This window comes from Myxocyprinus asiaticus, chromosome 12 (genome assembly GCF_019703515.2).
Source record: "Myxocyprinus asiaticus isolate MX2 ecotype Aquarium Trade chromosome 12, UBuf_Myxa_2, whole genome shotgun sequence".
Classification (NCBI taxonomy): Eukaryota; Metazoa; Chordata; class Actinopteri; order Cypriniformes; family Catostomidae; genus Myxocyprinus; species Myxocyprinus asiaticus.
Window position 1 is genome coordinate 14,290,068 of NC_059355.1, and position 13,071 is coordinate 14,303,138.

Here is a 13,071-nt window from a genome sequence, read left to right on the forward strand (position 1 = left end):
CGGTTACAGCATTTGACATTTCAATTTAAAATCTAATTTGACAGGCATTATCATGGACACAAGCACATGGCCTTGGTGTGAATATTTCAAACATAATTTTTTTAAGTAAATAGCCTACTCATTTTTAATATTATGATGAATGATCAATGTTTTACTGGGGTCATACCATTTGACACAAGCATACCTGACCATACCCTAAACATCAAATTATCTAGAATATTTTAAAGAGAGTTACTAATCTTTTTATGCAGCAGTTAGGGTCATCAGGGGTCTTTCTCTGTGATATAATTTCTTGTCACAAGGTCTTCTTGCACATAACAAAATGGCTCCTTGAATGGTGGTTACACCAACTTGACGCTTCAGGAAATTGACTTGACTGACAGGATCCCAGAACAGAACAATGGTGTTCCATTACTTTTATTTACTATTAAATAGTTCTAATGTAAGATTATGCCAAACTAGTTGATAGGGTGTTTTATTGAGAATTTCACCTTTTTTAAGCAAGTTTAATTATTTTATACAAAGTTTTTACAGTTACACCACATTGACATTTTTGCCATCATCCCCCAATATTATCTCAAAATTGATTAAAACCAGAACTTTTAGACTAGGTCCTCAATAAAAGAATATACATTTATTTTCAAATTTTAACCCTTTTAAATTTAACTAAACCATATGGACACAAAAAAACTTCCATCACGTCATTGACCCGGGTGCTAGACCTAGTCACACCCTGGCCACTGTTTAATATATTTGGCGACTTCCCAGATCCATGGCTTTGCCATTTCCCGATATTGTCGATCATCATCTGCTCACAATTGGCATCGGAATCTTTGTAAGACATCGTCGATATCCGATTACATTGTCCCATCACCCTAATCCCCGTCCCAAAGAAACCCAAGATCAAAAGGACATAATGACTACAGACCAGTCTGTGGTCATGAAAATCATTTGAGAGACTGGTGTTGGCCCACCTAAAGGACATCACTGAACCCATTCTGGATCCCTTGCAGTTTGCCTATCAAGCAAACAGGTCTGCGGATGATGCAGTCAATATGGGACTGCATTACATACTTCAACATCTAGACATACCAGGGACTTATGCAAGGATACTGTTTGTTGACTTCAGTTCTGCTTTTAACACAATCAACCCCGCTCTCCTATGGACTAAATTAAACCAGCTTTCTGTTCCTGCCTCTATCTGTCAGTGGATTACCAGCTTTCTGACAGACAAGCAGCAGCTTGTGAGAATGGGGAAATTCACCTCCAGCACATGTACAATCAGCACTGGTGCCCCCCAGGGATGTGTACCCTCCCCACTACTCTTCTCCCTGTACACAAATGACTGCACCGCCAAGGACCTCTCTGTTAAGCTCCTGAAGTTTGCAGACGACACTACTGCCATCAGCCTCATCCAGGATGACGATGAGTCTGCATACAGAAGGCAAGTTGAACAGCTGGCTGTCTAGTGCAGTCATAACAACATAGAACTGAACATGCTTAAAACAGTGGAGATGACAGTGGACTTTAGGAGGAACACCCCAACACTGACCCTGCTCACCATTCTGAACAGCACTGTGGCAGCAGTGGAGTCATTCAGGTTCCTGGGCACAACCATCTCACAAGACCTGAAGTAGGAGACTCGATTTTGAAAAAGGGCTAGCAGAGGTTGTACTTCCTTCGCCAGCTGAGGAAGTTCAACCTGCTAGAGGCGCTGCTGATACAGTTCTACTCCTGATACAGTTGACCCTGCGCTCTGACCCCAGCTTAGCTGGGATATGTGAAAAAAATAATTTCACTGTATATGTGCAAATACAGTGTGTGATAAATAAATAAAAATAAATAAACTCAGCAGTCATTGAGTCTGTCCTTTGAACTTCTATAACTGGTTTGGTTCAGCTACCAAGCCAGACATCAGAAGACTTCAAAAGATAGTTCGGACTGCGAAGAGGATTATTGGTACTCCCCTACCCATCCTGCTAGAACTGTACATATCCAGAGTGTTGAAAAGGGCTGGTAAAATCACTCTTGAATCTAGCATACTTCCTTTTCAAACTGTTGCCCTCTGGCCAGCGCTACAGAGCACCGAGCACCAGAACAGCCAGGCACAGGAACAGTTTTTTCCCTCAGGCCATCCACCTCACGAACACTTAAAACTGCCCCCAAATACTTTCCTTTTGTCAATACAACCATGTGCAATATTCAATCCATCCGTTCCTACTTATATCCATATTTTATATTCTTTGACATATCCTACCTCTTCTTCAATACTTTATATCACCTGCACATAACTGCATATCTGTATATAAAATATTCGAACAACATTACTGCTCTATTGTATATTTCTTTTTTTCATCTGTTATATAGTATTTTTTTATTTTCATGTCACTATATGTATATATGTTTAAATGTATATGTTTGAATGCATGTATATACAGTTGCATTGGAAGCTTCTGTTACCATGACAAATTCCTTGTGTAAGCATGCTTGGCAATAAAGCTTATTCTGTTTCTGATAAATATAGAATGAGTTACCAAATTTGTTCACAGCCATTTCATTTCTTAAAATAAAGTGTTGGATAGAAGGCTAGATAATTTTTTTTTTATAAGTTTCATAAAAGATTATGAAATATATGTAAGAAACAGATCAAATAAAAAATTTGCCATTTTTTGCCCACATATTTTAAAGTCCCATTCACCCCGTCAACGACATTGTTGCTCGTTGTTACTAGTCTCTGAACTATGAAGTCGCTAGTGGCCTGTTCCAACTGATGTCACTCTAACGTTACTGGTGGACTGCACAACTAGCTTTTGAATTGCAGATTACAGATGATACTGCCTAAAACTAAGATATTCTAATTTGACAAGGAATCAGTTCTCTTGCCTCTAAAAAATTAACATTCTGCAGAGGAGAGTGTTTTATATAACCTGCAGCAGTGTTTAATGCATTATTTCCTGAACAAGATGAACAATCTATCAATGTATGAATCAAACGCACTCAGAATACCAAAACGGTTTTCCACGCATAATTTTATTAGCCCATATCCATGTATTTGGTTCCAGACAAATTATATAGAACAGTAAACCCGCTCACAGAAACTTTTAACTTCTCAGTCTTGCCTGCACTCCACTCCAGTGTCTCACACTCACAGGAGATGGATGACGTGAGCTCCGCTGCCTTCTCTCCCATTGGTAGTCGCTCCCGAATGTCGCTCGTCACTTGCATAAAGTTAAACTTTTCTCAACTTTGTTATGTTGCTCGCCAAGCCCATATCTTATTGCCAATGATCACTGTCGCCGGAAGTCGCTTTACTTGCATTCAAAATTAATTAGATCATCTGGGGCATTTTTGTCAATTTCTGTTCCGAGCCCTTAATATCTGAACCTGGTTGAGGCCCACCATTACAGAAGGACTGATCTAGTGGCTGGTCCCAGACTGAAATTTACCATAACTCACAATTACAGCTGGCAAGATGGGGAGAAAAAACAGTGTTAAAACATCTGAAGTAAAAATCTGCAGCAGAAGTAGAAATCGCCCGTTAGACAAATTACACTGCAAGAATAGATGGATCAGTAAAAAAGAAAATACTGAGTTTAAAAAAAAAAAATAAAAATAAAAAACTGACTGCATTTAAGAGAAAAACACATCTGAGATTGGGGCTGGACCAAGTCCATTTACCAGAAACTCATCCAAACACACACACACACACACACACACACACACACACACACACACACACAGACAGACAGACAGACAGAAGATGAGCAATCCGCGGGAATGCAGATACAGCAAAGAGGAGGAAAAGTAGAACAAGTGGGAGTGACGAGAGAAGGGATGATGACGGACAGTGAGAGAGAGACGTACCATCAGCTGTATTGATGCATGACCATTTCTTGTCTGAATCACACATTTAAACCCAAAGCCACACACTCAGCAATGGTCTCTAGAGCCCTTTTCAGACAGCAATTGTTTCTCAGGGTGATGTCTGTAAAAGAACATTTTCATGGCTCCTCTGTGATAAAACTCATGCGTTCGGATGACAATTAAATCACGGGGGAATCATATGATTGCAGTTGCGATTGTTATATGGAAAATTCATCAATCCACAAACTGTGTCTTCTGTATTTGCATTTAAATATGTTTGGAATTACGCTAAAGTGAAAATACATTTTTTTTAAAGCATAAGGGAACTGCGATGCGGACATTTACAGTGTACATTTTCAAATACGGAGCAAGCCATAATTCTCGCGAAGAGCAATTAAACGAATCAAGAAACTATAGGGACAAGAAATAAATCTGTCAGTGGGGGGTACGCATTTTTTGTCACCCGCATCACCTCAGCTGCACCGCTTGCGTGCTCTCTCCTAAGCTCACGCAAGGAGATATAGAAGCCGCACATATCAAGGACAGTAAAGATAGTTCAAATGAAATTTTAGGAGCTATGGTAAAAATGGTTCTTATGTTTTATCAATCAAAATGTTTAATTACCGTCCAAATCCACATCTCTGAGTTTATAATCCAAAAATCCGTTTCGGAAATCCTTTTTGACCACGGCTAAGTGCCGTACATTTCGCTGCGCGTGGTAGCAGCTCTGGCAGTAATGGACAGTTGTGAAAGTTGGAGATAGTAAAGATAGTTCAAATGAAATTGTTTTTTTGTTTTTTTTAATCAATCAAAATGATGCACATCATTTGGAATTATCTGTCAGTTTTTTAAAAGTGGAGGTGGAAATTAAACATTTTAAATAAGATAGACATTAACCCGGCAACTTTTCTGGGACTACTTGACCCGTATAAACAAGTAGTCATGCAAGCCCTATGTATAAATTTATTTAGTGAATATACATTAAAATGTGATATATTACAATTTTATTACATTGCCATAATAATGGACCATTTCAAAAGTTTACGTGATCTGGCATTCGTTTTTCTTTCCCTTCTACTTAGGAGTTCCCACTCACTGTGGTGGAGTGGTGACATCATTTTGTGAATTATTTAAAAACGTTCTGTTACACAATCCTCCAACTTTCACAACTGTCCATTACCGCCAGAGCTGCTACCACGCGCAGCGCAACATACGGCACTTAGCAGTGGTCAAAAAGGATTATAAACTCAGAGATGTGGATTTGGACAGTAATTAATCATTTTGACTGATAAAACATAAGAAAACCATTTTTACCATAGCTCCTCAAATTTCATTTGAACTATCTTTACTGTCCTTGATATGTGTGGCTTCTATATCTCCTTGCGTGCGCTTTGGAGAGATGCGCAAATGGTGCAACATAGTTGATGTGGGTGACAAAACATGCGTACCCCCATTGACAGATTTATTTCTTGTCTTGTCCCTACAGTTTCTTGATTAGTTTAATTGCTCTTCGCAAGAATTTTGGCTTGCTCCGTATGTGAAAATGTACACTGTAAATGTCCGCAGCGCTTTGCAGCGCAGTTCCCTCATGCTTTAAAAATTGTATTTTCATTTTAATGTAATTTCAAACATATTTAAATGCAAATACAGAGGACACAGTTTGTGGATTGATGAATTTTCCATGTAACAAGCGCAACTGCAATCATGTGATCAACAAAAAGTCTCGCTCGTCCCCCGTGATTTAACTGTCATCCGAACGCATGAGTTTTATCACAGAGGAGACATGAAAATGTACTTTTACAAACGTCATCCTAAGTAACAATTGCCGTTTGAAAAGGGCTTTAGTACACAATTTTTCACGCAAGTAACACACTTGACAGCATAAAGGACTAGTTCAGGAGAACATGTCTCAATCCATCATTTAAACTCCCACACTTAATACTGCAAACCATTCTGTATGATCAGAGGAAACGATGGAAGCGTTCATTTTTATGCATTCAAGAGAAATCAAGAAAATGTTTAGCTTGCAGACTGTAACTGCAGCCATTGTTGCCCAATCCAGAAAAACAGCACATAACAGATGTCAAAACGGCAAGAGAACAGTTCAAAGTGTAGGCTAGTTGATGAAAATAAAACTGGAAAAAGATGGACATTAATAATGAATAGCTTCCAGCTCAGTGTTTACACACCGTCCTACAACAACAACAACAAAAAAAAAACACATCACACTCAGGACTCACACTCACATCAAAAGCCATAGACCCCATTATAATCAATGATTCTGTCTACACTGGAAGCATACGTTGCAACGCGTCCATCGTGCCAACAGTAAACGGGTGACCCGTTCTATTTTGCGCTGCACACGCTGGCGCTGCTACACAAATTAAATGGTTTAGAACATTTGCGTCGAACATCCAGTGTAGACAGCTTCAAGCCATTGCGTCACACTACATCAACAGACGCGCCCAGTGTAGACAGGGTGTTAGAATAAAAGTGTTTCGATGTCATAACATAGCAGTGTGTGTGCAAAAAATAAGTGTTTATAAAGTCATAATCAGCCGTTGTACTCGTGATTTGTGTTAGTGAATAAAATACACAGTTGTTGTAGTGCCTCTAGTGTTAATTTCACCAGGAAACTGCTGCGAAACATAGAATTCAGAAGGTAAAAGTTTGCAAAAATATTGTATTCGTAGTTATCATAACATTCATTCTTTAAGGCTAAGTTGCGCTAATGCCAGGTGGCAAAATTTTGCTAAGATTTTATAGTGAATATTGGTTTTATTTATAAGTTTGAGAGTTTCTTTTGAGCCCTGTCTTTTCCCGATTTGGCAAATAAGGCACAAACGTATACTTTGTTTTTCCACGTGCCATCCGCGCTCATCCTTTCAAACTATACTGTCCATGTATCTAGCAACGCTAGGCTCCGTCACGTACTGCGCTGACCAAATCTGCATCACACGCACAGTGCACGAGATGCAGCAGGATGCGGAAAATCGAAGTACAGCTTGGCCTTTAGTGTTAAAGTTTTGCAGGTTGCTCCATCCATGTGTCTCATCCATAATTGCTTGCTCACATGTGGATTGTAGGGCTCCCAAACTTCCATATGCTGAAATCGTTCCTGAACAACCAGGTGCATTTACACTTGGCTGAGTCAAATCTTTAATGCTATCAGATTGCTATCGGTCTCAAATGCATTTTGGAGGGCACATGGTTTTTCAGGATTGCATTGCTATCCAATCAGTAAAAATGAATGTAGTGACCCACCAAGAGTAAATGGCAAAGGACATTTATAAACGGAATATGAATGGTATGAGCAACTTACAAGCAGCTCTGGATGCTAGACAGTTAAAAGGTCACATTGCATGTTTTTTATGACTGCTCTTGTCTTAAGTTTTGTTTAAAGTCTGTTGAACCTTTGTCTGCATTCTATGGCTTGATATCTGTGGGTGTAACTCTGATAGTGTTGACGCAATTGAACGTGCCATTTCATGGGAGGTCAAACTGTGCAGTGACTGCCTGAATGTTGGACAGAGTTAGCAATGTGTATGAGACCCGTTGCTGTTTGTTCTTTAAACAAACAGTATAACATCCAAGCCTCTTAAATGCTTTTTAATATCACCACTGGCTTCAGGACAAGAAACTGAGAGTAAGATAGAGACAGATGGGAAATTCAGGAAAATCTATTGATGAAAGAGGAAAAACAAGCTTCCCAACAAGAATGTACAGGTACCACACATGAAAGTGTGGTGCATGTATGGAATCTTGCAGTTTACAAAGCCAACACTGCTAAAATCTACAGGGTTTAAAGCTACAAAAACACAGCAGTGTAAAACTCATAAGTGGCCGTACACAGTGATTTAACGGCTAAAGTTTACTTTGATTCACTTGAGAGTCTTGATACCTCTCTGGAGTCACATCCTCTGATCAGAGATTATATTTTACAGTACTCTAACACATCTTGTATTTCTCTTTCAGAGATCATACAGGGCCAACTGGGGCCCCAGAGATTTTCTGGATCAAGTTTTAGGGCTTAAAACCTTTTCGTAGTAGATTGGTAAGGCAGCACACAAGAGTTAACCAAATACAGAGTGAGAGACAGAGAGGGACACCGAATGAGTTTATAAATAGAAGTCAAACAGAGGGTGAGCTATGAGCCACAGAATGTGACAATTATGAGCTCTCGAGATGACAGGGATGTTGACATGCAAGAAGCACACAGAATATAGAAAGACATAGACAAGTGTGGAACGACAGGGGAAAAATTGTACAACCACAAACAAAAGGTACCGCAAAATACTGTGGCCCTTTTTCTCCATGGAGTTTTGTGTTCCTTGCCAAAGTCGCCTTCAGCTTGCTCACTGGGGTTCTAAATACAACTATTATTTAATTATTTATTTTTATACACAATTTACAATCATATTTAATCAAACTACACAATGATGACTCTAAGACTTTATAGATATTACAGTTTCATTTTCTGCTTTGAAATTATGTGTGTTGTGAAAAGCGCTATACAAATAAAAATGACTTGACACTTCCGTGGTCTATCGAACATGGACTTACAAATGGGTTTTTGGACCATAGTCGTGACATGGTATTCTTTGAAGAACTTTGGAGAACCATGTAGCCTAAATACCAAGCTATATGAATAAAGTACTCATTTAGTTCCATGTTATCAAAAAAACCATGGTATTAACATCTCAAACCATCACTGTACCATGGTACCATTTGAGTAGGCCTAATTCTTGTAGTGGACATACCAATACAACATCAAGGAATCGGTCGCCACAAAAATAGCTGCAATCTTGCCAAGACTTTCTCTCACAAGCATGTACTTCATATACATTATTAATCTTTGGCCAAATTTTGTTTAGTCGTCTCCCCTTATAATAATCTATAACAAAAACAAAGGCCTAATTCTCTCCCTTTGTGCCCAATTTATTGCAGTGTGTATCTCTTGCTCAATAATTACGTCCCCACTTGTGCAATTTATTTTCAACCATTTTCGGCTTCCTGAGATAAATTATTTTGGCTGAGGACTTAATCTTGCACATTAGCTTTGCTGTGGGTTTGAGTTAAACCAGTCGCTCACGGGAGGCGAGCCCACTCTCATTCCAAACTCCACACATCACAACTGTTCCCAGTGAGAGACTGTTTAACAGATTTTTCATGGTAAAACGGGCCCTTTGAAGGGTTACAGGTCTTACTTCTAAGGGTAAAGTTTGCTCGAAACTACACGTGGTTCATCGACACACTTGAACTATAATCCTCTGAAATGAAGATTGGTGTATTTCAGGTGGTTAACCATCATTTTGGGGTCTAAGAGATCTCCAGCTCCTTTTTAAAACCTCAAAAAAACAAATAAAATTGAAGAATGAAGTTAATACTTAATGAATGTTCATAAATTTATGAGAACTGATTATAAACAGGAGTTGAACCTGACGATATGACAGGACCTCAAGTCGTCCATGAAACATATTTAACAATACTTCAAGAAGTAAGGTTTATGGCAACGCAGATTGCCGAGAATAGACTGGGTTCAGAATTGTCACTTGGGGAATGTGTGTGTGCATAGGCGCAAAACCAAAGCATGAGATATTCCCCATTCGTTTTCTCCATGTCATTTCAACATTAACAGATTGGGCGATTACGTGACTGTTGACACATTTTAGTAAGTTGAACTGTATCTTTCAACAAACCCTCTGATGTTCATTCATGTTTTTTTTCCACGCTATAATTTGGAGAGTGCGTTGCGTTCCACTCCATTTGAGTGGATAGCTACCGCAATCTGTCACACTTAACATTAAAGAGCATCAAAACAACAATTATTGTTGAATTGTGTGATAAAATTGGCAATTTCAAATTGGAGACTAAAATAGTGTTTCTCCAAAAACTACTTCCGCCTCAAATTATAGGAGCACTTCACATGTGTGATATGAAGTCAAAGGTAGAACAGTATATTATACGCTGTCTAAATGCAATTTGGAACAAAAGATAACTATGACTGTGATCTCTCTGGGATACAAGTCCTTTTTTTCCTCCCAATAAACTTCATAATATTTGGGTGGTGGGGGTTCCAATGTTCCATGATCTCCGATGATGTCATCATAGGATTATCACATCGGATTTTGAATATCACTTTATCCAACTACTTTTCGCTTATCGCATTTTCTCTGTATAGTGCAGCCCTAATTTGAACTCACTTCTGTTTGTGGAATATATAAAATATAGTGAATATACGCTATATAATTTTGAAATTTCTATTATTATCATACCTGCCAACACTCCCAATTTTACTGGATTTCTCACGTTTTTCCACCCCTCTTCCCGCTGTACTCCTGATTTACAATTTCTCCCATTAAGCTCATGATTTTCCGCATACACACTTTGCTCATGAGAATGCATTAGACCTCCAGGTAGGATTGCCACCCGTCCCGTAAAATACAGGATCGTCCCGTATTTAAATATGAAATTAATATTGAATCAATACGAGACGCGATTTGTCCCATAAGCTGGTCAGATGGCATCACGGCGAAATCTTTACAGATCGACAATAAACTTGACATAAGTTTTTGATAAGGTGGGTATGGGGTCATCTGAAAAGTCCAAACATTGTACTGAAACAGGCTAATACTGTGGAAGGTGTAGTAAGGGACCATCTGAAATGTCCACACATAAAACTGTGGATTTCTTTTAGTGAAAAACAGAAGGTTCAATATAAATGTTCAATAATATGTATAATATTACATAGATCCAACAATGTATGAATACAATCACTGAGTCATAAAGACAAGAAGTACAGGTGAAGGAAAAATAAATAATTAAAATAAAGTAAATATAAACTAACACAGACGTATACATAAATAAGATAAAGAAGATAAATAATCGTAGAAATAAAAATAATTTACTTTTTAAGTCATGGGTCAGGACATTTCTCAGCATAAAAGAAAGGATGTAGGCTACAATTTTTTTATTATTAATAACTCAAAAAATATTTATTGCCAAAACTGTGAAGGATGTGGTAAAGGACAATCTGAATGCATGGTCAATTTCTTGGTATTATTCATCTTCAATGTAGAATTACTGACCGGAACTGGCACTCACTCCCAGTCTGTTACATTAATTCTTCTGTTAAAACATTACTTGAGCTGTAAAGTTGTTTAAATATCATTCTTTTTAGGGTTTACGGCGTTACATCGACATGGCAACGAATTGTGACTATACTTTTGAAACAGTGAGTATTTGAACGTTTACAGATTGACCCCATTCACTTCCATTGTAAGTGCCTCACTAAAACAGATTTCGAAGTGCCTCACTAAAACAGGGACGAGTCGAAATTGATTTTTGTAGTAATCAACATTATGCCACAAATGCTTTCAAGTGATCTTGTATCGAATCCGGAATATCCCTTTAAATTTGCTGTTTCTGTCCAAACAACCAGAGAAATCGTTCGTACGAAAACAAATTCATAATTTAGCACGAAACAAGAAGGAGTTGGCCTTAACTTGCTGACCCACAGGATCAGTAAGTCGTTTTTGTTAACAGAGGCGAGCCGTGAGATTATTCCCGTTATAGTTGTGCCTCCTTCCAAACAAACGATTCCCTCACGCCTGAGGAAACACATTCCCAATTTACATGTGAATGTCCGTCACGGTCCTAACCGTCACGTCGCGATAACAATAGTTAAGACATGGTTCGTGAATAGTCGTCAGAGATGTCGAGACCAATCGTTTTACCAGGGTCCATTTCTGGCGAACCTAGTTACTATAAAATCCCACCAGTCCGTGATATATTTAAAACACTGTATTGCTCATGTAGGGCAGTTGATTCAGTTCATGTCAACTTTTTAGACGCCTCGCAAACAGTTTCTATATGGTTTTCTACAACAAACACGATGGAACTAGATCACATACATGTCGGCCATGTGCGTACCTACTAAATGAATCGTATGTAGGCGCGTTTACACACCAACGTACAGGCAGAAGCTTCGGACGCGCAGCAGCAACAAAAGCAGCTTCAGAACCAGGTCTTCTGTTAACGCCCTTTTAACACAACACACATTGACTAATAATTTATAAATCAATTAGAGCCTATCGATTATAAACAAAAAGCAACATGTGGTCCCATTATATGAGGGTGCTTTTAGAGCAGGAGGGGTTGTTTAAAAATAGCCCCTAAAAACAAAACAGGGTTGCATTCATACGCGGAATTCCTGAAACACACACACATACCCAATTTCTCATATTTTATGTAACTTCTACTTAACAAAACCAACAAGGTCTATCCCTGACCGCGGCTCTAAATACCTTGACATAAACGTGACTGGTTACTGTTTATCAATCTGATAACTCAGCCCGATTTGATAGTTTGACACTGTCGTTAAGACGAGCGTTCGAGGAAATCGGTAATAAATTCCAGCCTACCTTTTTTTTTTTTAATGGATACGATTGTCCCGAACACATTTCCAAGTACCAGAAGCCAGCAAACCCAACATGATTTCAACAGACAGATTCAACAGATTCAAACGTTTATGGAGTCTCCAATATGAATAATACTCAAGATCGAGCATCTGAAAACAATCCGAATGCTGGGATCTTAAAGTTTTACACACATGGACCCGTAGTATTCCTTTGGTGTAAAAGCCAAGCGCTGATTTCCACATTTAAACACACTACACCAGTCCAGGCTCCAAGACTCTGCTTCCCAAAACTACTGGCATGAACACCGAACAAGCCAAATACCTCCTCACATTTCTAACCGTTCTAACGTAGAGCGTTTCAATAAATCATTTATGGTACTTACACGTTCGATTGATCCTTGCATTGCATGTCCTACTCATAGTTAAATAAAAAAAAACTCGAGATATATCCCGTTCCGTGGCGCGACTGGAATGCGGCTTGTTGTTCCGAGCGCTAGGACTGACTGCACTGAAACGGTCAATCACGCGCTGGCTGAGTGCGCGCCCCCGGCTTTACTCTAGCGCGCCACCGTGCGGCGTGTAGAGGCACGACAGAAGCATAAACTTGCTGCAAAGTTTATTAGTCAAGTCAAATGAGAAGGACCTGGCTGCAGCCTGCAGAATGAGGCGGGGTTACATATGGGGCGGAGCTACACGTGTCGCCCCGCCCATAATAACATAGTCTCATTGGCTCGTTCATCTTTCATAGACATACATGATAGGAGATGTGGTCGTCGTTGCTGGTGTGT

General features: G+C 39.0%; 1 protein-coding gene across 1 annotated transcript in view; it reads right to left on the reverse strand.

Moving 5' to 3' along the window:
- Positions 1 to 12,781, reverse strand: part of LOC127448657 (plexin-A1-like) — a 204,745-nt gene extending 191,964 nt beyond the window's left edge. The window contains exon 1 of the mRNA XM_051711354.1: positions 12,667 to 12,781. The gene's annotated coding sequence lies outside the window, so the exon portion shown is untranslated. The remainder of the gene's footprint in view (positions 1 to 12,666) is intronic.
- Between the last annotated feature and the right edge of the window lie 290 nt (positions 12,782 to 13,071).